General features: G+C 47.6%; 1 long non-coding RNA gene across 1 annotated transcript in view; it reads left to right on the forward strand.

The window, feature by feature from the left end:
• The window catches only part of LOC122388129, a 54,454-nt gene that overhangs the window by 16,453 nt on the left and 10,764 nt on the right, over positions 1–27,237 (forward strand). The gene's annotated exons all lie outside the window — the stretch shown is intronic.

Genomic DNA, 27,237 nt, shown 5'->3' on the forward strand with positions numbered 1-27,237 from the left:
TCACCTTCAGCCCGCCAAGTAGTAACTGCCCCACTAAACGGGAGAGGGACGCTATGGGACGGCAGATGGACGCCCGTCTGGTCCATGTGGAACTGAACCCTCATTGGATGAGAGGAATTAATTGAGCGTCCCGGTGGTTTTATGAGGGTAGTTCTTGACTTTCCAGTGTTTCCAGACACAGTCAACAACCAGACCGCCTCACTCTAGTCTATTTATACACCACCAGTATGCATTTCAGGTGGAGGTGTACCAAGCCCTGCCTCGCACTTTGCCCAAATCAGCGCATACCGTATGTCTGTCGGCTTCTTAAAAAAAATGACGATATACCTGCGGATAGCTTCAGAAATAAAAACACTTCAGGAATAGCGTTTACGTCCTGTAAATATTAATAACTGTAATGTAAATAACCAGCTTTACTTGAAAGTATAGATATGTTGGGATATATCTAAGGATGATCGGTGAGACAAACCGGAGCCATCGGAGACCGTGTAGGAGACAGGTTGGGCTATTTGTGCACCTCTGCATTTCCGACCCAAAAGAGGTTTGGTGAGAAGAGCTGTCAAACCCAAAGTTTTGAAGATAGGTTGGATAACGACAACTCAAGAAACTCAAGATTACCAACCGATATTTATTTTAAAATTACTTTGAGTTGTCGTTATCCAACTGTCATGGATACTTTACATTTTGAAGATAGAGAAAAATCTATCTAGAAAAAAAACCCTCGCCCCAGTGGGGGGGGGGGGGGGGCGTTTTTTGCGTGTGAATAAAAAACCGCGGCGCGTAGCACCACGCCGCTTGGGGTAGCTTTTTGCACATCAATTTTGGACAAGGTGTAAAATTTTTGACTCCAGGTCATGTCAGGTCAGGTCACCAGGTCAAGTTAACTGACCAAGCCTAAAAAAGTTTGCAATCATGTCCAGCCTGCAGTGTTTGTCAGAGAGGTTTTAAACTTGGTGGATTGCATGATGTTATAGGTGCCTACAATTTCTATATCTCGGATTTTTCATATGCGTGGTCAGGTAAGTGGCGTGACCTTGCCATTATAAGTCAATGGAGAAAAACGAAAATGCCTCTAGATCCGTGTGTACGCATAGGAACAGTCCAAATATTTCAGAATCACAATGATTTGGCCCACCCGTGACGACCAAGGTGTCTTTTTTGCTGATAGCTTCTAGAAAGGTCATCCGAGGTCATTTGAGGTTTCAAACATATTTTTGCCAATAACTCGCGATTGGAAAGAGATAGAATGCTGGGGTTGGCCTCAGGGGCGTCGCCACGGATTTTTGAGTGGGGGGGGGGGGGTCGGGTTTCTAGTCTTCACCCGATGGGTAGGGGTGTTTTTTTTTTTGCCACACTTGCCAGTTTTGTGCGTGCGTATGTGCATGTGTGCGCGTGTAACAAAGCGGCGTGCAGCGCCGCGAAATTTGGTATAACCTATTAGGTAGGTATACCTACCTACATCACTTGCGTAACAATTATCACTGGTCACTTAAGGTCAGGTCGCTATGTCAAGTTCAGTTATACGGTATACCTCTATCAAACTTTCCCCTCTCGCCATTTTTGTAGCTTTTCTCCCATAACTTCGAAATTTGGTACACTGTATACCTAATGTGTGGGGTTATACGTGTCAGCAATTCATGATTCTGAGGATTTACATCTATGATCTGGAGGCAGGTCAAATACGTGACCTCATCATTAGAAAATAATGAGAAATTATAAAAAGCACGAATGCCTCCTGCTTTGAAAAAGTTCGTCAGAAACGCAAAATATCTTTGGAGCCATGACAAATCAGCTCATCATTGCCAGGGACAGGGTGCAACTTATGGCGAGTGATGACTCGAAAGGTCATTAGTGGAAATGTCCATCGATGGCCACCGGCATTTCTTTTTTTCTACAACTTTTGACGAAGACGCGGTAGAGCGATGACAGCACCTGGAAGGTGTTCATAGTTCAGCTCAACAACACGGATCCATTCATATGCAGCAGGAGGTCCTTTTTCGATCTGGACATAACGTTGACCTGAGGTCGTTTTAACGTTAATTCTGAATGGTCAAATTTTAACTCATGTGACGCGTCTCAAAGAGATAAACACAGTGGTGACAAGACAACATATGTAAATACCATACAAACTCACGGAATCTAAAGTTATTGCAAAGCAAATGTTTCGGCAGAATCTGTCCAGTTAGCTGTTTGCCTTCTATGGGCAAAACATAGACCTGAGATGAAATCTGACCCGAAGCTAGCGAAAGAGCGTTGAAAGAGCTATCAAATATGTTTTCTGCTTCACTGTAGCCCTTCTATTGGTGGGCTCCCAGTCGCTAACTTATAACGTATACTAAAGTAACGCTGATGTATGCTTTCGACCCCTGATCGATCTAGAGGTTTGCGGAAAAAAGAGCATGCTGCCCGTGACGAGAGAAAGCCGATGATACCCATTTACAAGGTTTCGGGTCATCTCAGGACTCAGGTCATCGCCAATACGTAGGGAAACTCGGGACCTGCCAGAACTTTGCGAATGTAAGTTGTGATGGTTTTTCGAGGTTCTGATTACGAATGTTATCTTAGTTTTGAACGAAGATGATGACTCCATGCATTTGGGGTAGATCAGGTCAGGTCAGATCGACCAGTACCTAATAGTGGATGACCACCACCGATTGCTTCCTAACATGTTATACATATGTATAAGCAACACAACTACTTCTTAAATGTTCAGATGGGCGCTAAGTTCAAAATCAGCTCCAAAAACTATCCTATACCTAAATTAAAAGCATGTTATGAAAAAGTCAACCCAGTTCATCTTTATTTGAATCAGGGATATCGATTTATTTTTAAGTAGGTGATTAACACGAGCGCACCGGAAGTTTCGTTGCAATCGGCTCCTTTTGCGCGACTTCTTTGCGAAAGCCCGAGACGGTTTCATCTGACTCCCTTTCCCCTACATGTGCACTGTACAGCTAGTTGTGACGATAGCCATGGGGCTGAGGCTAGTTTGTAGTTGTAGTTAGGTACTGATCCGACGAATCGACTGCGACCATTTTTTTTTTAAACGATCAGACGAACGCTCGGGGCAGTTTTGGCGCGTCCAATCCTTTGAGGGATAAAAAGGTACTAGAATGGTGGCTACTTAAAAATATTGTTGTGCTGGTGTTCCCCGCCCACAGCTAATTGAACTTTAGGTAATTGGCTAATTGGCTTTAGGGAGCTCTTGAAGCGATTCTGAATCTGATGTATTTGTTGGTGTTGCTGACGCCTGCTTCACTGACATAAAAGCTAAAAAAGCATACACTGAGAAAAATCCTGACTCCGCATGACACCCCCAGGGGGAGTTCACCAAAACGACACCCCAAAACTCCCAGGTGGTACTCCTCATTACACCCCCTCCAAAACTCTCCATTACACCCCAAAAATTCCCTCGAGAAACTCTCTTTAACTCTCCCTACCGTTTTAGAAAACTCTTCATTACTCTCCTTTACCCTATCAAAACAAACAACATACTCCCTGAAACTCCCTTCCATTACTCTCAATGACTCTCCTACTGCCTCATAATTACTCCCGATTACTCCATTCCATTATTCCCCAAAACTCCGTTTACATCTTCATGGTAATATACCTCTTGTTACTCCCCATCAAACTCGCCCAAACTTCCCATCACTCCACTCCAGCCCCTCCCCCCCCCCCGAAAATAAATATTGGACGAGTAGCGTAACCACCCAAAGCTCGTGTACCGAAGCACAGATAAAAAATATATTTCAAGAAATGTGTATTCATAGTCCGGGGCGGTGAGAGGCTTAACAAATTAACAAACGCTTTCGACATACCGCCGCGGCACGCTCTCCGGGAATCTCACTCCATATGCTTCACGGTCGCGAGTTTTGATGTTAAGAATCCAAAAGGCGGCCTACCACAGCAGGAATGCTTGGTCTGGTGGTGCCGCTACCCTACCACCTCCTGGGCTTCGACGAATACTGCGTCTTCTTCGTCCGGCTCTCCTTTCACGATGGTGGGATGGATATTTTGCTGGCCTCCGTTGGCTTCCGACGTGTCTTGCGGGATGCGCTGCAGGCTCTTCAGCTCATCCCCTGCAAAATGTTAATAACCATGAAATTATAGGTACACTTAACATTGCGTGGGAGGAAATGGAGGAGGAAGAAAAAAAGAGAAGGAGGGAAATAATGAAGGAGAAAGAGAGGGAAGGAGGGGAGGGATGAAGGAAGGAAGGAAGGAAAAAAGGAAGGAAGGAAGGGAGGGAGAGAGGGAGAAAGAAAGGGAGAGAGGGGAGGGAAAGAGGGAGTGAGGAAGGAAGCGAGGAAAGATGGAAGGAAGAAATGAGGGAGGATACTGAGAGGTAGGCAGATGAGACAAGATGGACGAGACGAGACACGCGCGACCTGACGTGTTGGCACTGATAGGTACTGCATTTCGGCACATGATGTCAAAATAATGGAAGCAAGAGATTGCAAAGTTAGCATACTTTTTATGCACTACAATTTTGATAAAGTTAAGTTTCAGTGAAAGTCTAAAGGGCAAGTTAACAGCCTCCATCTTAGTTGCAGACACAGTAGGGCAATGCTATAAAACGTACGTACTTGAACGCTCAAAAAGTTGAGCAGGTCGCTAAAAATAAGCTAAGGACGTTATACGCTGCATAGGTACCCATGTTAACATTGAAAAACGAAATTCAATTATGAACACTTTCTAAAAACATACAACAATTTAGACAAAATTTATTTAAACATGCTGGTTTGTCGATGGTTTTCATCATTCATGGGCAGTGGCAGTGGTAACTAGGTAAGTAGGTAACTGATTTTTTATATATAGGGGCTAGAAAAATCAAGGCTTTTATGCCAAGATAGTTTAATTTTCTGGCTCTGCTTTGAAAGCCCTTCAAATTTGATATTTGTTATTGGTATGGATATTAAAATATAATTGGGCAATAACAATAGGATCCATGACGTGTAAAGCTTGTGTAATCCTAACTTTCCAATTTATTCGAGGGAAATAATGTATGATATTTGCAAATACCTAGAAACTCAGAGCATGCTGTTCGGATCTCACTCAGGAACAAAACAAATCAATTACCCTTACAGAGACCATTCCAGCCCATCAAGAACATGGGGTTACCATATGTTCTCATCACAGCATTATAACACTTTGCACTATGAAAGCATGATGGGAAATACAGCTAAGCTTACCTTTACATCCAAAGTAAGGTCCAATTATCCGTCACTGTATAGGTCAGGTCCGTCTAAGTCAACACGCTCTTCACTAACACCTCGCCCGCCGCCCCGCACAACGTGCTGTGTACTACGCGCAAAAGATGGCGGCCACCGGCAGCCTCGCGACGTATGCTAAAACCCCTTCGTAACTCCCCTTTTACTCCTGTCGGAACGTTCGGGAAAAGTTTTTCGGGAATAATGGAGAGTTGCGTCACAGGGTTATGGGGTGTCACACATGGAGTCATTTCGCCATCCATTAAGAACTCTTGAAAACTCTTTCGCAAAATGAGGAAGGCTCGAAGTTACCCTAGAACACACTCAATAACTCTGCTGAAAAGGGAGTTATCAATGGTTTTAAGGAGTTTTCAGGGGAGCATTTTCAAGAGTTTTGACCCATATGGAGTCAATTTTTTTCTCTGCAGTGTACTCAGCATCGCAAAAAGTGGGGGGGGGGGGTCGACACCCCCAGTTTTCAAGAGTGGGGGGGTCACGAACCCCCCGACCCCCCCGTCGGCGACGCCCCTGGTTGGCCTCATTGTGTTTGTCTTGTTGAGACGCATCGACTGATGTGCAACATGACCTTTTCCGGTCAGGTCATGACCTTGACCTGAGGTCAAATTTTGAAGTTGATCTTTCAAGGTCAAACTATAGTTCATTCGACGCGTCTCGGCGAGAAGAACACGATTCTGGCAATAGAAATGTCCTAACTTTTTGAAGTCAAAAGTGATTGTCGAAAAACACTTCGTAGAAACAGCTATTTTTAGAGTTTTTGCTCTCTGGAGGCTAAACCGTTGACTTGAGGTCATTTTTTATGAAGATCTTATCAAAAGAAGAGCTCAAAAGCTATCGATTGCTTTTCCCAGCGTTTTTCTAGAATGACAATGCGCAAATTTTGACCTTTGATGACCTCTGGTGACCCCAACATTGCTTTAAGATGAAAAAATGACCAAAAAAATACTTTCAAGCGTACGCATCGAGAGCTATCGACTGCTTTTTGCCGCGTCTTTCTAGCCCTCTTAGATTTTGAGTTAGAGATGGGTGGTAACATATGCCCCCCCCCCCACTAGGGCGAAATTGGCTGACACCGCCACTGGGGCGCAAGTTAACCCTCGCATGTGTAGGGGGGGGGTCGGATGGACCCCCCCCCCATGGTTTTTCGCAAATAACTCGCGTAAAAAGCGGCCGATCGCGACGAAACTTTCAGTACCCTCACATTGATCAATTTTACACCTACCCTAAAAATTTCATGACCCTGACCCCAATGACCTTTGACCTGTGACCTCTTTTCCGAGACCATGTTTGGCCGGAATCGCGATTCCGCGTATGTCGGCTCGCATTAACCGCGCGTTTGCAAGCTTTTCGTGGTTTCAAACGTTCAAACATGTGATTTGATGTTGCTTCCATGCATTAGGGTGGGTGTCAAGGTCACCTGAAGGTCAGGTCAGGTCATTGACCTTTGGTGACCTCGGTTCACTTTTTCGAGTTTTACATGTTTCTAGGCTAGTTTTTGGAGCTGAATTCGAATCAGTGTTCGCCACGGGCCGGGCCAGCCCAACGGGCCATGGGCCGGGCTGGGCTATGGGCTGGGCCGGGCCCCCAAATATCATTAGTTAACGGGCTATGGACGGGCCGGGCCAAGAGCTTTGTGCACTATGGGTTTTGCGACTAATGTCAATTTAAGAAAATTTGGAAACTGATGCAAACAAAACCCACTGGGAAAATACAAAAACTAAACCAAATTTAAGGAATGTGAAAGAAAACCTACTTGATATTGAATTTTGGGAATCTTGAGAATTATCCAATATCACATCATGTCACACATAGGAGGGTTTTCATAAAAATTCCGCAACCAAAAAGATCAGAGAATCTCTAGCATCATTAGTTTGTAATAAAAGTTAAAATGTAGTCATCAGAATAACTTACTTAGCACTACAACTCCAAAAACTAAGAAGCCACTCAACAATGATGGGCCACAGGGCTACATTAAGTTTAACACTTATATATGGCGATAGTGAGACAATTCCAACACAGTCTTTTTTCCTTCACCGACGGCTTTTTAACGAACAGAACCTTAAAAGGATACTCACAAAACACACTGTAAGTAACGAGGAACTCTACAGAGTATTTCGCGATGAAAGCTTCTTTAAATGTCCATAAATTTGTCAAAATAAGTCACAACAAACCAGCCCCTTCTCAACAAAATTTGCAATCATGGCGGCGGCCATGCGGCGGCCCTATGTTTATGTGGCGGCATCTAGGTAATATACACAACAGTATATCAAATAAATACGTTTTTAAAGTAAGTATCAAGGTGAAAAACAAAATTAAACAAATAAAAAATAAAACCTAAATCACGAAGTCTGAAAACTCGAACGAAAAACAAAACAAAAACTTGATCATATATGTTTTATTATACAATTGGTCAAAATCGCTACCTGCCGCAGCTGCGACAATAAAGAAGTGTTCGCTCATTTTTGATTGATGATGATGATGCGTAAAAGTCGCAAAAGTACCCAATGACATTTCAAGTTCACCATGTTTTCTGCTTACGCTATTAGCGATATCAATATCTTGAAAAGAGCCTAACATAAAATAGCAAGGAAAGTAGCAGATAGTTGTCCACAGAGATTTGGTTGACACGTGGGCATGAATTGAAAATAGATAAGATCAGTTTTGCTGATAAATGGATGGATTTTCTCTTTTTTTGGAAGACAGTGCTAAAGTTAGTGTCACCTATTTTGTATGCTTTCTCAGGCTTTTGATATTGCAGCATCTATGGAGTGAATTTAACAGCAAGGTCAATCCCAGACAGATTCATCAATTCCCATAAGTCAAGCTTTTTTTCTGCTGGTAAGTGCTGGGAAGTATAGAGTATGTGGCAAATACTTCCTTCAAGTATGCATTAGAGTCACCAATTATGAATGATAATGTTCACACACATCAGCTTGCAAGATAACTTTACTCATAGAATGTAGTTAATATAATCATGTAAACTTTTTATAGGTGTGTAATCTGTCATGACCTAATTGACTGAGGTGCTTGCTGTTACTGTTAAAATTTGTGCCATAGGTGCTTGAAATGATTATATTCATTGAAAAGAAGGGAGTCATGATTGCCATGTTAATATTCATGCAATTTGAATTGTTCTCAAAATAGTGTAATCAATCATGCTTATTATAGCAATAGACTAAGACAATAACTAGATTGCTATTTTTGCCGGGCCGGGCCGGGCTGGGCTTGGAATATTTGCCAAGAGCGGGCTACGGGCTGGGCCGGGCTCTGAACCCATGGGCCCGGGCCGGGCTGGGCTGGGGATTTTGGGGCCCGTGGCGAACACTGATTCGAATTTAGCAACCATTTGAACATTTACGAAGTAGTTTTGGTGACTTCGTAACATGTTACGAAGCTGTCAGAGGCGGTTGACACGTAATACGAATACCCGTCACGACGCCTACTGGTTGACCTGACCTGACCTGACCCGACCTGGTCTAAATGCTTAAAGACATCATCTGTGATCAAAACTAACACGATATTCGTGATCAGCACCCCGAAAAACCCCTTGGCAGCCACACTTTACGACTTTCTAACAGGTCCCGATTTTCCCGACCTTGGGTCATTGACCTGACCTGGAAGGTCAACCAATGACCTAGGACCTTAAAATTGGGTATCATCGGCTTCCTCTCGTCACGGGCAACACGCTCGTTTTTTCCGCGAAGCTCTAGCTCGATCAGGGGCCAAACGGCAAGGGGGGTCCAACCGACCCCCCCCTACACATTAGAAGCTGGCAAACGCCGCACACATGCGAGGGTTAAAAAAACAAAAAGATATAAAACAAGCAGCGGTGCAAAACTGCTATCTTTTCTTTTATATAATTGTTTTTATTTTGAACCCCCCCCCAAAAAGTGATTTTGGAAATAAACCCCTGAATTAAAAAAAAAACGGATCCTTTTGTTAGCCCGCGCCCCGTTGGCGCGCACGAATTGCTCATGAAACACATATTTTGCTATTTGAGGTCACTGATACCATGTCAGGTAACAGAGGTCAGGTCACTGAGGATCACAATATGAAAGTGTCGTGTAATAAATGTTTAACCCGCGCACCGACGGGGGTCTGCGCCAACTTCGCACCGACGGGGGGGGGCGGATGACCGCCCCCCCTGAGATCTCGAGAACGAAGCAAGATAGCGACAAGCGGTAAACGGCATCGGATACGAACGGTCAAGATCTACAATTTTTACAAAGGTCATTTTCAGGTCAGGTCAAAGATGACGTCACAGGGGTCGAAAAAGTCAAAATGGCGGCGCTAGATATGGAGAGAGTTTTTCTCGAATAACTTTCGAATTAGTCAAGATAGGAACAAACTTAATGCATCATCGTGATCCTCTCGTCAATCCGCATCGAATGATATATATGTTGACCTCGAAAGGTCAAGGTCAAAGGTTGACCTCAGGTCACGTGACCTCGAGGTCATCATGTATATCATTCGATGCGTCTTGACGAGCTGAACACAATGAGTCCATCCACGCGTCTGTATCTTGTTCCTGTACGGAGTTATTGGCCAAAAACCTTTGGTGAACTTGGATGACGTCACATGACCTCACAGCTGCCCAACAGCAAAACAGACCTCAAGGTAGTGAAGGTTGATCGTATATGAAGTCATGTATGGTATATGGGGCCATTCCGACCCGTTTTAGTGGTAAAAATAGGGAGTTGATTTTTCCCCCATTGACTTATAATGGGGAGGTCGCGAAACTGACCTGACCTTAGGTCACCGATATCAAAATTCCGAGATATACGAATTGTAGCTACTAATGACCTAATAACATCCTGCGACTTTCAAAGGCCACCGACATCTACTGTAAAAGAGCTGAGCTGTGCCTTCGCGAAAACGGTGGTCACCTGGAACAAGTACTATAGATGGCCAGCTGTAGTTCTCTGACGTCAGCCGCTGATATCCAGCAAAATAGCATCGATTTGCGAATGTTTTGGCGCCTGTTTTACCAGTATGCGATAAAAAATACAGGCTTGAGACAAAAAACAAATGTGTTCCTTTATTCTGAATGACCCTGTAAGTATTGATTCGATGCAGCTCGTCACGGGAAGTCTAATCGTGGTCTTTGTTTTGCGCTACGCGGTCAGAATTGCTAAAAATGTGTTTTGGAAATCATGTTTGAATTATAAATTATCATTATAATTTAAGAACAGTTTTTCCGCTAAAACTTAGCTAAAAAGAGAGGTATATATCTCAAATTTGGTACGTGGATAGAAGACGACAGGGACTATAATATTTATTTCGTTTTTTATTCGAACTTTGAAAGCCCTGTATAATATTTTTTTTTGCTATTTTATCCATCCTTTATTCTAAGGGGTCAAAATCCAAATTTTGCAAAAGTATGAGATAACAGGTTTATAGATCTATTAATTTTGCACCTTTTATTTACAAAAAGAAACTTTCTTTGTGTCTTCAAAACTGTAGGCCTGAAAATTGAATTCTCTTACCGCGAAACCTTTTTTTTTGTCGAAAATGGCAGGACATGACGTCTTTTTTACGTCATTTGTGGCCAGCCTATCATAGCTTTTAGGAACTGTTTGGTCACAATGTGTAAAATGAATGCCCGGAAGTGTCCTGAAAAATTGGTGACGATATCTGACAAAACTGGTGTCTGGGCTGTATCAACTGGCGTCCGCGCTGTCTGCACTGCGGCCAGTGTCGCCCCGCCCTACTGTGATCACGTGATGTTGTGACCGCCGACCGGGTCAGTTCCCTGGCCGGCCGGGTCAGTTGGTGCTTGGCAGGCAGCCAATACAGGTCTCTTTTGGACACGGACTCTACACCCACAATGGCCTCACTGAAGGCCTATGCTGACCTCACAGGGCCCACGATGGCTCATGAGAGCCCTTGAGTAAGTCTCTGATGGCCCCCTCCGCTCTCAGGGAACCCATGCCGGTTTTAGTAAGCCTGTGCCGGCCTCTGAGAGGTCATGCCGGCATCTAGGGGTCCGTCTCGACCTCAGAGGGCTTAAACATGCATAATGGCTAGTCTGACCGTCGAGGCCCTCGAGGTGGCCTCTGATGTCCCAACGCCTGCCTCTGAGGGCCCAGCGACAGCCTTAGAATTCAGAAGACAGAGGGCCCACGTTGCCTAAGAAGGCCCACATTGTCCTCAGATAGCCCCAAGCTGTTCTCAGAGGGCCCCAATCTGACCTCAGAAGACCCCACGCCGCTGGTCTTAGAGGACCCCACACTGGCCTTATATTGCCCCACGCTGGTCTAAAAGGGTTACGCATTGGTTTTTGTGGGCCCCACGTCCACATTTGGCCATTTAGGGTCCCAAAGCGGACTCCAAAGGACCATGCTAGCCTCCGGGGGCTCGACTTCGTCTTATGAGGGCCCTACGCTGGCCTGCAAACCCTTGGTAGGAGTTTGTTTAGACATGTTTAGATATGCTTAACCCTCGCCCTGGCAGGGGGGGGGGGTCGATGCGACCCCCCCTAAGGTTTTTCGAAGATAGCGTAAAAACACTGAGGTCAAATGACGTTTTTGCCAATAACTTGGCACATAATGACGCTAGAGCTTAAAAATGGTATCATTGTGTTCCTGGTGATCAGCAGAATCGAATGATATGCGATATGATGCAATTTGGTTAACTTAAACTTAATTTATTAATTTAAGTTTACTTAAAATTTAAGAAAGAACTTTAAGTACACTTAAGCAAGCTAAAAAGTATATCATTCGACACGCCTTGACGTGCTGAGGTCACTGGTGCTTTTCTTTTTGCTCTATCTTAATTAGATCAAAAGTTATAAGCGAAAAACTTTTGACCTGTTTTTAGCGAAATTTTTACATTCATACCCCCCAAAACCCCCTAAATATTGACCTAGAGCAACCAAATTTGCACAGGGGTGAGAACTCCAGGGGGCCCACCTACCTACCAAATTTGGTGTTTCTAGGTGCCATAGGAGCCAATCGCGAGGGGGGGGTCGCATCGACCCCCCCCCCTGCCAGGCCGTGTTATGAAAAATGCCCTGCCAGGGCGAGGGTTAACCCGGCAGGCGGTGGGCCTCCCGGCCGCGTATTCGCCAATAGTATTACACGAATCGGCCCACCAACTAGCGACATCTCTAGTGCGACGTCATAGCCATCCGACGTGACAATCATGCATTGAGGCCAGATTTGAGTTGAGACTTTTTTTAATTGTATATGGCAATTCAATTGACAGTGTGTGGTCGTAGCCGAGTGGTTAGAGTCTCGGTGTGATGAGCGAAAGGTCTATGGATCGATCCCTGCTTTAGCGGTTCTTTTCTAAGAAGTCGGTTTTAGACACGCATTTTTGGCCCCTAGGCCCTAAGTTCGCACGCCAATATCGTACGCCCAATAAATCTATGACAAGTATTCATCTGATTAAGGAATAAGTTGCAAAAGAACTGCAGTTGCAGTCTGTACCTGAAATACCAATTGTGTTGCGTTACGGTACTGTCGATACTGTCGATCCCCTGGTGGCAGAAATGTTAAAGTTATAGTTAAGGCATAGCTCCTATAGATGACGCCTTTGACGGCTGGAAACTGATAATCTCGTCCCCTGATTACGCTAACAGCTATGCCCAACTTTTTTGTGCATGGTGATTCTTACATGAAAACTATCTAATTGCATGCTAACCAGCGTGCGATTTTTAGCTTAGTTTTCGCTACTTTTAGGTACTTTACCTTGCCAAGTGCCACCTACTTTCAAAAGGTCAGCGCCACCCCTGTCATATCCAGCAGGAGCTGCGTGCTCGGTGCTATCACCCATTGGCAGTGAGAAATATTGATCAATGGTCATCGCCCAGCACCATTTGTCTTTCCATTGGCTACGTTCGCAAAGTATGCACTATGCATTAGTGATGTCATTTGTCAATCACAGAAAATCAGAACACCTATACCAAACCAAATTCAAACAAAAACCATTGGAAAATACCGAAACCGAACCAATCGGTTGGACTGCAAATATTTCTCTTAGGTATGCAACATATTCATTTGAAGAATGCTTACCTCTGATTTCTTAGGTGCACGCCGTTGCAAATGTATCCAAAAAACGCACAATGACAGATAACACGAAAATTGATGTCGCCGAGTGGATTCGAACCACCTACCTTCATATCACCATTCCGATACTCTAACCACTGCGCCACGGCGGCAACAAGTACGACGAAGTTTAAATGTCGTTAACTTAAAACTTAGCTTCAATAGACTCCACCAAGGGCGAGGACCGAACGTATGACGCCACGCTGACGTCACTCAAGAGGCACGCTATTGGTCGGGCCGATTCGTGTAATACTATTGGCGAATACGCCTCCCGGCCACCTTCCGCGCGGTGGGGGTATTTTTTGCCTCCCCCCGTATCTAAAAAATACTGGATGGATTCGCAAAATTCAAGCGGTGTTCGAAAGCCCTGTCAAATTTGTCACGGGAAATTTAATGTCATTGAACTCGGAGTCACCGACGACGTCACAGGTCAGGTCAAAGACAAAATGTTTGGCCGTTCACCGTTCTTCTAGGGAAAGCGCTATAACATCGAGTAAAACGAATTTTATTGAAAATCAGCGATAGGGCGTCAGTTGCCTAGTACATATATTGCTATTAGAGGTCACTGATAATACCAGGTCAGGTCACAGGTCAGGTCACCAAGGGTCACCACATAAACCCATTTTTACTAGGGCTGTGCGATGCATGTTTTATGGTCAAATTTTCATTTCCAACTCAATGGTGTTGGTTATAAGACCATCAGGAAAGGTTTAGGTCACTTTCTGGTGGAGATCAGGTCAATGTCAGGTCAAAAGGTGAAATTTTAAAGTAGATATTTTGGCATAAAGTGGGTATTGATTCGATGCAGCTTGTCACGGCGAGGCTAATGATGGTCTTTTTTTGTGCTACGTGGTCTAGAATTGCTAAAGATTGAATTTGAAAATTTGACGTCATTAATTTTGAACGTTTTTTTTTGCTATATCTTGGCCAAAAAAGAGATATCGATCTAAAATTTTGGTATGTGAATAGAAGGCAACCCTCCTAAGGTTTTTCGCAAACAACGTAAAAACGGCGGCTTGTAGCGCCACCAAATTTGGCATACCCTCTGGGCAACATTTTTGCACCTTTCCTGGAAATTTGAAGTCCCAGTCATTTCAGGTCAGGTCACCAGGTCACAAAAACCGGTACAAGGTCAGGGGAAAATTGGACTAGCTTAGCAGCAACTGAATTCCAGAGTCCACTGAAATTGGTAACAAAGTATATCATTCGATGCGCACGGACGTCCTGAATTCACTGGTGCTTTTATTTTGCTCTATCTTGACTAGGTAAATAGTTATAAGCAAAACACCTTTAACATGTTTTAGCAAAATTGTTGCAATCATATCCCCCAAACTCCCCTAAATATTGACTTAGAGTCACTAAACTTTCACAGGGGCAAGATCTCCTATCGACCCACCTACCCTGTAAATTTGGCGTTTCTAGGTGCTATAGGAGCCAATCGCGAAGGGGGTCGTACCACCCTTCTCGCCGTCCGTGTTATGGAAACGGCCCTCGCCTGGCGAGGGTTAAATTAAAAAAAAAGGTTTTGTTTTTTCGGGGTCCAAATTCTAGGGTTTCAAACTTTCGAGATGGCAGTTTTGTAGCCCTGTTAGTTCTGCACCGTTTTTAAACATTTTTTTTCTGTATCTCAAAACCTGTAGGCCTAATAGCTCTTCCCGCGAAACCTTTTTTTGTCGAAAATGGCAGGTGTGACGTCACTCCGACGTCATTAGCGGCCAACCTATCATAGCCTTAAAAATGCTCCAAAATGTGCAATATCTGTTCACGGGAGGGTACTGAAGGTTTGGTGACGATCGGCGCAGCGGTCCTGGAGATATTTTGAAGAAAAAAAACTAAAGAGGGTGGGCAAAAAATGCCCCCATTCCTCCGCCTTGAAGGTCAACTGAATAGACAAAATTTTGGTATACTTTTACCTACGGTATATGATATGTATGTTACGTGTGGTCTGTGGTGTAAAGGTCCGCTTATACGGTGTATATTAGGTGGTATATGACATTAGTGTCATGCGGGGCAGCTGATGTAGATAGCGCAGGTGTAGTTACCTACCACCTAGGATGAACAACTAGGGAGAACAACATTCGACAGATGGCAGCACTAGACGAGATAATCAGGCAATACTTTAATATTAATGGGAAAGAAATAATGCCAATGTTTGCCCTCACCAAGCATGTTACCACGACAATGGAAGAATGTAGTGTAGTACCCCTCCCCGGGCCCGCCGCGGGCTGGCAGCGGCGGCCGGAGCCGGTCCGACCTTTGGCCGGCCGGGTCAGGTAACCGGGACGGCCGCGCCGCGTCGCCGCGCCGGGGCCGGCCGGGAGACGGAGTCGGGTGCCCGCCGGCGAGCCGTCGGCAAGGGCGCGGGGCACATTAGTCGAGTTGAATGTTCACTGTTCAGTCTTGAGTGCGAGTGATGTATGTGTGAATCGATATGTGAGCAGCAAAATCCAACAAGAAAACAAAATCCGTGAAAGAAAGGCAACGCTGGCAAACATCACCACCATAGTCTTCCTACGCCGAACGGGTTCCACACCAACGTGCATCAGCGAGAGTAAAACTAGGATCCTAACAGACCCGCCCACCGCCCCACCGTCACCCCATTCGTTCCCAAGTCTCCTTCCCCTCCGCTCGGGGCGTCTTTCAGCTACGCAAGAAGGAATCGGCAGACACAGACACCTGGGCGAGCGAGGAGGGGAGGTTGAGACCGTGTTTCCGCCGTATTGGACAGTGAACTCGGACCGGTCAATGTGGGAGTTGACACTGTGGCCGTCCGGCTGTGAAAGATCAAGTATGAGGCGGACAGACCCGTCCGGCTTCTCTCTGGCCCCAATGCCCCCGGGGCGGCGGGGGTTGTCGAGATCCCGTCGGAATGTCGAAGTGGAGGTATTCCAGTTTTTTTTTCTTGCGGTAGCCCGGCTGCCGCCCGTCCGCGGGCGCTTTTGACTCCGTTGCTTTGGGCGGCTGGGCCCGCAGAACGCGAGGGTTCGGAGTCGGACCACTCGGAGAGGCCGGAGCTGCTGGGACTGCGCCTCCGTCGGCGGCGGCCGCGGTTCGCAGACGAATGTGACCACCTCCGGTGTGGGGGATCCGCAGGCCGGGAAGTTTAGCGGAGACCTGCCGGCCCAGCGGTGACACGGCCTGCAATGGACGGTCGACGGCAGGGTCTCGGGAAGCATCCGCCCGAACTAACCGAGATGTCTGCGGCGGCGGGAGAGCCACGGCTGTCGGTGTCGGCTGTCGTAGCCGGCCTTGACACGAGAGCGGGTTCACTGGCAGTGGGTTGAGGCGGAGGGGGCGCGGCCGTCTGTCGCCTGGATAATAAACGGGAAGAAAGAAGTCGCAGTTGGGGCATTCCACGATAGATCGACCAAAGCCGTACACCCTCATATTTTATTTTTTGCTTAAAATTGGTCTAATGGGTTGTTATGGGCGAGGAAGCCAGCTGTGCCAAGGATTTTTTTCTTCGAACACCGGTTTCCGAGATATAGCCTCAGGCAATTCCTGGAGGTCACGCTGCAACCCTATGTTTGGCGGCTTATAACTTAGAAACTATTGGTTTTCAATGGTAAAAACTTTAGACGGTTCAACTTGCAATCAACCAGCGAACGTTTAAGCTATCTCGGATTTTCGATTTTTGAAAATTTTGATCACGTGACATCTTAATCTTTTTTTCGAAGAGTGAGCTTGATATTTTCCCAACTGAAAGTCGCAATTTTGTCTGATGACGATTAAAGCCTTATCAATTGTCATTCATATGCGACAATAAAAAAGTGGCTTTCGGCCTGCATTGACCTGAGATCAGGTCATTTTTATGACCTGTCCACTATTACGAGCGGGAGCGACAGCGAGATCTCGAGACTAAAGCAAGATAGCGACAAGTGGTAAACGATACAGGATTCACACGGATAAGGTCTACAATTTTTACTGAGGTCATTTTCAGGTCAGGTCAAAGATGATGTCACAGGGGTAAAAAGGAAGTCAAAATAGTTTTGGCTGTACCTTTTGATCTAATAAAGAAAGAGACGTAGAATAGGCACCAATCCGTTTGCTTTCGCCTAGCGCCAGTTCGTTTTGAATCTCGATACCGATGACCTGAGGTCAGGTCAATTTCTTGACCACCACATTATAAGTCAATTGGGGAAAAATCAGCTCCCTTATTTTTACACTAAAACGCGTCGGAATTGCCTAATATACCATGAGTGACTTCATATGCGACTAACTTTGACTACCTTGAGGTCTTTTTTGCTCTTGGTCAACTGTGACGTTGCTCTTGGGTCATGTGACGTCATTAAAGGTCACCAAATGTTTTTTGCTAATAACTCCTTACAGGTTTGAGATACAGCCGCGAGGATAGGCTCATTGTGTTCAGCGCGTCAAGGCCCATCGAATGATATATATGATGACCTTAAGGTCACGTGACCTAAGGTCAACTTTTGACCTTGACCTTTCGAGGTCAACATACACATGTTTCGATGCGGATCGACGAGAGGATCACGATGGTGCTATTAGTTTGTTCCTAGTTGGGATACTTCGAAAGTTATTCGAGAAAAACTTCATATATATGTAGTGCCGCCATTTAGACTTTCTTTTTACCCCTGTGACGTCATCTTTGACCTGACCTGAAAATGACCTGAGTAAAAATTGTAGACCTTATCCATGTGTACCCTGTGCCGTTTACCGATTGTCGCTATCTTGCTTTGTTCTCGAGATCTCGCTGTCGCTCCCGCTCGTTATAATGGACAGGTCATAAAAATGGCCTGACCTGAGGTCAACGCAGGCCGAAAGCCACTTTTTTATTATCGCATATGAATGACAATTGATAAGGCTTTAATCGTCATCAGACGAAATTGCGACTTTCAGTTGGGAAAATATCAAGGTCACTCTTCGAAAAAAAGATCAAGATGTCACGTGATCAAAATTTTCAAAAATCGAAAATCCGAGATCGTCAAAACGTTCGCTGGTTCATTCCAAGTTGAACCATATCAAGTTTTTACCATAGAAAACCAATAGTTTCTGAGTTATAAGCCGCCAAACATAGGGATGCAGCGTGACCTCCAGGAACTGCCCGAGGCTATATCTCGGAAACCGTTGTTCGAAGAAAAAATCCTTGCCACAGCTGGGTTCCCCGCCCATCACAACCCGTTAGACCAATTTTTAGCAAAAAATAAAATATGCGGGTGTAAATTTTAAGTTTTTTGGTCGATCTATCGTGGAATGCCCCAGTTGGTGGCGAATGGCGAGCCGGCTGGGCTGGCGGGCCGAACTAGCTGTGGAGTGAACATTTAGGTTAGGTTACCGCCCAGCCCCAGTGACAGGCCAGGTGCAGGGTGCACTGGCACCTGGTGGCAGCACAACTCAAAGTGTATGGTGGCATTCTGTAGTTTTCGTAAGTACATATCGGGCACTGGTACTTACAGGCTAAAGGATGTGTAACGGGCCACCCCACTGAGGGTGTTAATTGTGGAGCGCCTAACGGATAGTTTTTTGGCGAGAGCCAGACTGTGAGATCACAGTGAACGGCAGTGAATGGTCACGAGAGCCGTGGGTGACCAGGTGGGTTATGCGGACAGCCTCCATGTCTAAGTGGGCAATCGCGGACAGCCTGGTGTGTCACAATGTGGGGGCTATCGCGGACAGCCGGGCATGTCTACAGGTGGGGCTATCGCGAACGGCCCTGCATGTATGGATGTGGGGCTATCGCGGACGGCCCGGGGCTATCGCGGACAGCCCAGCATGTATAGTCGACTACAGAATGATGTTCCACTCCTCAGAAGCTATCAGTTGACCGGAGCGCTAAGTTGTGCCGTTTATCACGCAATTAAGATTGTCGATTGTGAGCATTGGGACAAAGGTATAATTTGTGAACTTAGCCCGTGTGATGCGGCACAGCCTACCACCCCAGACAAATGATTGCCTGTGAAAAGTGGAACATCATTCTGTAGTCGACTATACGTAGGTGGGGCGAACGCGGACAGCCCTGCATGCATGTAGGTAGGGCTATCGCGGACAGCCGGGCATTTTTTAGGTGGGGCTATCGCAGACAGTCCTGCATGTATGTAGGCAGGGGGTAGTGCGGCCAGCCTGACCTGTCACAATGTGGGGCCATCGCGGACAACCGTCCACGTCTGCAGGTGAGGCCATCGCGGACAGCCGTGCACGTCTGCAGGTGAGACTATCGCGGACAGCCGTGCAATGTGCATGTTTGCAGGTGAGGCTACCGCGGACAGTCGTGCCTTTTGTAGCCTCGCTATCGCGGACAGCCGGGCATGTCTGGAGGTGAGGCTATCGCGGACAGCCGGGCATGTCTGGAGGTGAGGCTATCGCGGACAGTCGGGCATGTCTATAGGTGGGGCTATTTCGGACAGCCCTGCATGTATGTAGGTAGGGCTATCACGGACAGCCTGACGTGTTACAATGTGGGGCCATCGAGGACAGCCGTCCATGTCGGCATGTGAGGCTATCGCGGACAGCCGTGCTTTTTTTAGGTGAGGCTATCGCGGACAGCCGTGCACGTCTGCAGGTGAGACTATCGCGGACAGCTGTGCATGTGTGCAGGTGAGGCTATCGCGAACAGCCGTGCTTTTTTATTTTAGCCTCGCTTTTGCGGACAGCCGTGCATGTCTGGAGGCGAGGTCTCGGACAGCCTTGCATGTATGTAGGTAGGGCTATCGCGGACAGCCTGACGTGTCACAATGTGAGGCCATCGCGGACAGCCGGCCATGTCTGCAGGTGAGGCTATCGCGGACAGCCGCGCATGTCTGCAGGTGAGGCTATCGCGGACAGCCGTGCCTTTTGTAGGTGAGGTTATCGCGGACAGCCTGACGTGTCACAATGTGAGGCCATCGCGGACAGCCGGCCATGTCTGCAGATGAGGCTATCGCGGACAACCGTGCCTTTTTTAGGTGAGGCTATCGCGGACAGCCTGACGTGTCACAATGTGGGACCAACGCGGACAGCCGTCCATGTCTGCAGGTGAGGCTATCGCGGACAGCCGCGCATGTCTGCAGGTGAGGCTATCGCGGACAGCCGTGCCCGTTTGTAGGTGAGGCTATCGCGGACAGCCTGACGGGTTACAATGTGGGGCCATCGCGGACAGCCGTCCATGTCTGCAGGTGAGGCCATCGCGGACAGCCGTGCATACCTACAGGTGAGGCTATCGCGGACAGCCGCGCCTTTTTGTAGGCGAGGCTATCGCGGACAGCCTGACGTTACAATGTGGGGCCATCGCGGACAGCCGTCCATGTCTGCAGGTGAGGCCATCGCGGACAGCCGTGCATGTCTGCAGGTGAGGCTATCGCGGACAGCCGTGCCTTTTGTAGGTGAGGCTATCGCGGACAGCTTGACGTGTTACAATGTGGGGCCGTTGCGGACAGCCGTTCATGTCTGCAGGTGAGACTATCGCGGACAGCCACGCACGTCTGCAGGTGAGACTATCGCGGACAGCTGTGTATGTCGGCATGTGAGGCTATCGCGTACAGCCGCGCACGTCTCCAGGTGAGACTATCGTCGGTATGTGAGGCTAACGCGGACAGCCGTGCATGTCTGCAGGTGAGGCTATCGCGGACAGCCGTGCACGTCTGCAGGTGAGACTATCGCGGACAGCCGTGCATGTCGGTATGTGAGGCTATCGCGGGCAGCCGTGCATGTCTGCAGGTGAGGCTATCGCGGACATCCGTGCCTTTTTGTAGGTGAGGCTATCGCGGACAGCCTGACGTAATGACAATGTGGGGCCATCGCGGACAGCCGTCCATGTCTGCAGGTGAGGCTATCGCGGACAGCCACGCACGTCTGCAGGTGAGACTATCGCGGACAGCCGTGCATGTCGGTATGTGAGGCTATCGCGGACAGCCTGATGTGGTACAATGTAGGGCCATCGCGGACAGCCGTCCATGTCTACAGGTGAGGCTATCGCGGACAGCCGCACACGTCTGCAGGTGAGACTATCGCGGACAGCCGTGAATGTCGGCATGTGAGGCTATCGCGGACAGCCGTGTCTTTTTGTAGGTGAGGCTATCGCGGACACTGTAGGGTGTGTCACTAGAAACAGATCAAGCGCTTCCGCTGATTTTCCTTGTCCCTGTGTCTATGGAAGCCCATTGGAGCAGTTCTTTTTTTCCATGCATCGAAAATTCGATCGGCGCCGGCTGAAAGAAGTTCGGGATTTATCGTGGCGCCCGGCGTTGCAGTCTCCATGTTTGGCGTAATGCGTTTGATAACACTAACACCAGCCGCGCGCGTCTTCGCCTGTTAGCGTCGACAAACGCTGTCAATATGGATGTAAGCAATGCAAGCGAGACAGTATCCTCTATTTAGAAAACGGTTACACAGAAAAGATGCATCTTTGCAATTCAATAGCAAACTGAATTCAACTGAATTAGCATTTGCCTACCTTGCCTACCTTCAGGGGACCCATTTTCTTGCAGGCCAGGCCTCCTTTGCGGAGATGTTGCCCGTCCGCACGGCTCTGGTGAGCTGATACGGCAGGAGTTGGTCGCTGCTGAGGTCCGCGATGATGTTGTCCGGCAGTTCCAGCCTTGGGCCGCTCACCGGTCGGAACTTCACGGGAGAAAGACGGTGCACGGAGCAGCCGGCTGCTTTGCCCAACGGCCCCGTGAATGATCCGGGTCCACTGGTTTTGCCGTCCAAGTTCTGGAACACTTCCCTGAGTACAAGCTCATTCGAGTGCAGCTGGCAAACAAACCAATGGACCGTTTTCTCTTGAATAAGCTCCAAAATTCGGCATATTCCACCAGGTCTGCCCGTATTGACAGCCGCGCCACCGCAGCCTATTAGCCAGAGTGGCAACGTGTATCAGCTCATTGGCTTGATCAATGGCTTTACCCGAAATTGGCGTAAAGTTGGAGAGATATTCGTTTCCTGGTTCTGCTACATTAGCCACATGTTCCTCAGTTGCCCTGTAGCCGCCTCGACCCGTGCTAGTTTGATAATGCCTTCCATCAAAGTACATGGCCTTGAGCTCAGCGTCGCTGTGTTGTTGGTCCCGCGCTGCCACTGTACTTTGTCTCACCCGGCATCTTTCTCTCCATACTTTTTCGGGTCGACCAGCAATTCTGTTTTGCCGCTCGCTACGCGACCGATATCCATCTGAAAACCGTTGATGACGGCCGCTACAGCACGGTTGGATAAACCATACCTGTCAGTCAGCTGCCAGTGCAGTGTTTGTCATATCATCATCGTTTGCGTCTTTGATGCATTCCTGCATCTCAAATTCACTTGTGACGTCTTCATTGCTGTCGTTGGTGTCGATCGTTGCCGATGAGTCTACCTGACCTGTCTCGTCGATATTGACGCCGTTGGAATAGGTACGGAGGTGGGAAGGACCAGCTTGACCCACGTCGCCCCTCCCCTCGTTCCGTTCCCGTCTCATTCTAAGGCTCGCAGTCTTACGTATTTTCCTCGTCTCCTCGTAGTCCACACCACCCAGTTTCATCTTCCGAACTCCTCTCTGGTCTCGAAGGAATGCTACTTCCGCTGGCGGTACCCGGTTTGTAAGCGGACAGGTATAGCTTCGCCGATCTTTACAGCGGCAGCGGGCGATGTAAAAAAGCTTACTACGAAACAGACTCGCTTCAGAAAGACTTTGTTTCGTTTATCCCTCCCGCATTCTTTTGGGTACCTTGTTCGATCGGCGAAATCTTTCGTAGACTTGCTTCGCACGTAAACATGCAGTGACTGTCCGCTCACTTTTTCTATCCCCTGCCAAGAGTCTCACATAGTTCACTACATCTCTGTTTGTAGGCAGATGATTTACCGGCAGCACACTGGAAGACCCGATAACAAAATGTTTCGCCTTGCTTCGCAACGGCATCACTGCGGCACGGATAGTCCGATTCGATTGCGCCACACGCACTTCTGCTCACGCCGCAGCTGAAACCAGACTCACCCACGTTCTTCGCAAGCTCGTGTGCCTCGGAGAGACAGCACATGACTCGAAAGCCGACACATTGTGTTGCCGACGGAGGGGTGATACCCGAGACCCCGCTCACGTTGCCCTCTGTCCATCCGTGCTCTCATTCTCCCTGCCCCACTCGTGATAGTCTTGCCAATGCCCAGCGTGATCCTATTATATGAATCATCTGTGGGTCCCTGAATGGCCTCAACACATTAAGATAACAATATGTTTCGTCCGACGTCCATTTAAACAAGAAATAGCAATCGAATTTTAACCGTCAAACGGTGTTGGCCGCTACAGGCCGACGGCGAGTCATATGGCTGGTGTTAGCGCTACGGTACGCATTGTGTTCAGTATGGAGACTTTAACGCCGGGCGCCACGGGAAATGTCAAAATTGATTGGGCCCGCGCCGCCTGAATTTTCGGTGCAGCGAAAAAAGAACAGTGCCAATGGGATTCAATGAACCCAGGGACAAGGAATATCCGCGGAAGCGCTTGATCTGAGACAAAAATATTAGATATGACACACCCTAGCGGACAGCCGTGCATGTGTGTAGATGCAGCTATCACAAACAGCCCTTGATGTCTGTATGGGAGTCTAAGTGGACAGATGAGGGGATGAGACAGGGCCACTACTGCAAACAGGCGCCGCCGGAGGCGGTGTCTGCCGACCTTTATTATTTCTCAGCCTTGGCGCCGGGTCGGAAATGCATCTATGCGTCACAGTTTGGCGCTGCCAACTGGTGTCAGGTAGGTGCGCGTTCCGTGTAGGTATACGGTCGGTGGACAGGCCCATGGCAGCAATGCAGCATAGCAGCAGGCATACGTGCATCCACAGAGTGGCACATTGCCAGCAGTGACCTGACCCCCAGTCGGTCCGCTGCAGATCGGTGCAAGGCAACGCCCCCGATCAACGGCAGTCCGACCGCCGGCCACAAGCCCGTCACGGCCTTGTCAAGGGCAGCTGACGTCACGCCGGATGAGTCACCCGGCCGCAAATTTACAAACTGTATACACGTCTTCGGAGACCGAGCCGTGACGTCATGCCAATGGGCGGAGCGAAATGCTGTAGCGGCGCTTGGCAGGTGACGTCAAGTGCAGGGGCGGAGCGGAAGACTCGCGGATCGTGGAGCTTACCTACTCGCTGAGAAATTGTGATGTTGTGTTGAATATTTACAACTAGCTAAAACCCCTGATCTTGTTTGGGAAAATAGTTCATCCAAAAGACCAAGTTATACTTACGATAGCATAATTGGTAAACACAGTTGCCTGCAAAATTTGAATGTCAATCAGACCGATCGTCCACCAAGCACCTGTGGCCAAGTGGCTATGATCCTCGCATATCACCTGATGAGCCGAGTTCGATTCTCGGGGCGGCGAGTTTTTCTCATGAGCTCCGACGTTTAATTGAACGGTTTTACGTAAGCCTATAAGTAATATAAAGCAAACCCCTCTTATTGACGAACGCGGTTGGCAGCTCACACGCATGTTGCAGGTCAGAGTGGGTGGTATGAAACGACGCGTCTCGACCGTCTCCGTGTTGTTTGCTAGGTGTGCACGCTGTCAGTGCACGGGTTTTGTGCATTTCGCCGAAAATCATTCTGGATTCTAATGAAATCGGACGTCTAAATAGGACGACTCGGCGGCGCTCTGAACGGCAGACGGCTTAAAAGATGAACTTGAAACTTATACGCCCGTCTAGCGGCATCGATTTTGGCGAGGCACTTTTCGGATCTCTAACTATGCTCCAAAATGCCGAAGATCCGAAAAGTGCCTCGCCAAAATCGATGCCGCTAGACGGGCGTATAAGTTTCAAGTTGATCTTTTAAGCCGTCTGCCGTTCAGAGCGCCGCCGAGTCGGCCTATTTAGACGTCCGATTTCATTAGAATCCAGAATGATTTTCGGCGAAATGCACAAAACCCGTGCACTGACAGCGTGCACACCTAGCAAACAACACGGAGACGGTCGAGACACGTCGTTTCATACCACCCACTCTGACCTGCAACATGCGTGTGAGCCGCCAACCGCGTTCGTCAATAAGAGGGGTTTGCTTTATATTACTTATAGGCTTACGTAAAACCGTTCAATTAGACGTCGGAGCTCATTAGAAAAACTCGCCGCCCCGAGAACCGAACTCGGCTCCTCTAGGTGATATGCGAGGATCACAGCCACTTGGCCACAGGCGCTTGGTGGACGATCGGTCTGATTGACATTCAAACTTTGCAGGCAACTGTGTTTACCAATTATGCTATCGTAAGTATCCTCATCCATGATACTTGTCGCATCACATCAATCAAACAATCAAAATCAATCACGCTGCAACCATCTATACCAATACGGCCTTGGCAACGATTGTTTACAAACAAAATCGCGCGCTCGCCGCACTGCGCCGCCCGCCGCGCTGTGAAAACAGCTCAGTAGGCGGAACTATGGTCATGAGTACCCAAATATAGGAACGTTCCCATTTTTGGGAACGGAGTTCCCAAATATGGGAACGGGCGTTCCCATTTATGAGAACGGAAGGCAATTTTTCGGCCGTTCGCCCACTAAAACTCAAAAGTGCATCACGTCTCAAAAAAGTGCACGCTGATTTAAGTATCTACTAAATCTCCATAAAGTTATCTTTAATCTGACCGTGGAACAAGGAAATTGACCGTGGAATGATATTTTTAATGATTTTTTTAAAAATGACAGAATGGTGGAAATATGGGTTATATGACATTTAACATGCAATTTTAAGGAAAATGAAGCATTTTTTACATTTTGAGGTCAAGTATAATAATTTTCGCCTGGTTATGAAGTATCATTCTAGCGACACCAGATGCTGACATATGCAAGCGAACACGCGGACAGTCCCGAGGTAATATTGTTGACTTTTGGTGTCGGGGCGATCGACCGCGTGGAACGTCAGTGATTTTACCGAACTACTGTTGTAAACTCAGTTTCAGTGGTTTAAAATCATTCAGCTGTATTTTATCAGCCCTGAAAGACATATTTTATTTGGATGCTAGCTGTTTAGCGTTGTTTTATAAGCAGCGTCATGAGCGTGGTTTTTGTCTTCGGCGTTTCTAAGCATGATCGTTTGGTGGGAATTTCTCTGATATAGGTCGCTCTGTGTGGCTTATTTATAATTTTTATGCTGATTTCGATCATTCCTCGTGCCCATCCTACCAGGCCTTTTGCCACTTACACTCATTAAGAAAGGAAAAAACTAGATTTTCATTGGGACTAGGTGTTTTGAGGGTGTAACATATTCAGCGTTCCCATTTTTGGATACTTCTTGTGCTCGTCAACTCTCGGTGATTAGCAGACAGGTGCTTGACATGTCTCCACCCTCGGCGCGGACGGTGGATATAGGTATGGAAGACCTTGTTGAACATCGCTGAGCGTTGTGGATTACGTAATCCTGCAGAGGGGGGCGTGCCCGCTGCGAGATCGACGGGAATAAAAGCGCAGAAGACCGGGCGAAACATGCAACGGTCTTGCCGGAAAGGTCATCTGATGATTGTTGCGTTAACAATAATTTGCGGCGTTGGACGTGATGCTTGTTAATGAAAAGAGCCCCTGAAAGCCGTCGGTGAAATCGTTCCCAATTTTGGGTACGCCGTTCCCATAATAAGGAACGCTTGCAGCGCCAGTGTACGAGAGCGTTCCCAAATTTGGGCTCGCGGCCCGGGTGATGGACTGCTTTAGAAATAGGGGAACGATTTGAAACTACGATGAGCCTTACAATATCAAACTCTTTCCCAACAATATTGAGACAACTATCAGGCGGTTCACGATCGTTTTATATTTTTCGGACGTCATTTAACGGTTCTTTTTCTTATTTTAAATAATGCCTACATGGCGTTCCCATATTTGGGTTTATCGTTCCCAAACATGGGAACGAAAATGCGTTCCCGAAAATGGGTACGCTTGACCATAGTTCCGCCTACTGAGCTGGCTAACCCACTTCGCCCCGCCCCTTCTCTGACGTCATGGCCGACGTCACGCCAGCGGCTGGTGCAATATGATTGGCGCTCCGAAGGCGTGTATACAGTTTGTAAA

This window comes from Amphibalanus amphitrite, unplaced genomic scaffold (assembly GCF_019059575.1).
Source record: "Amphibalanus amphitrite isolate SeventyFive unplaced genomic scaffold, NRLGWU_Aamphi_draft 000309F_arrow, whole genome shotgun sequence".
NCBI classification, from domain to species: domain Eukaryota; kingdom Metazoa; phylum Arthropoda; class Thecostraca; order Balanomorpha; family Balanidae; genus Amphibalanus; species Amphibalanus amphitrite.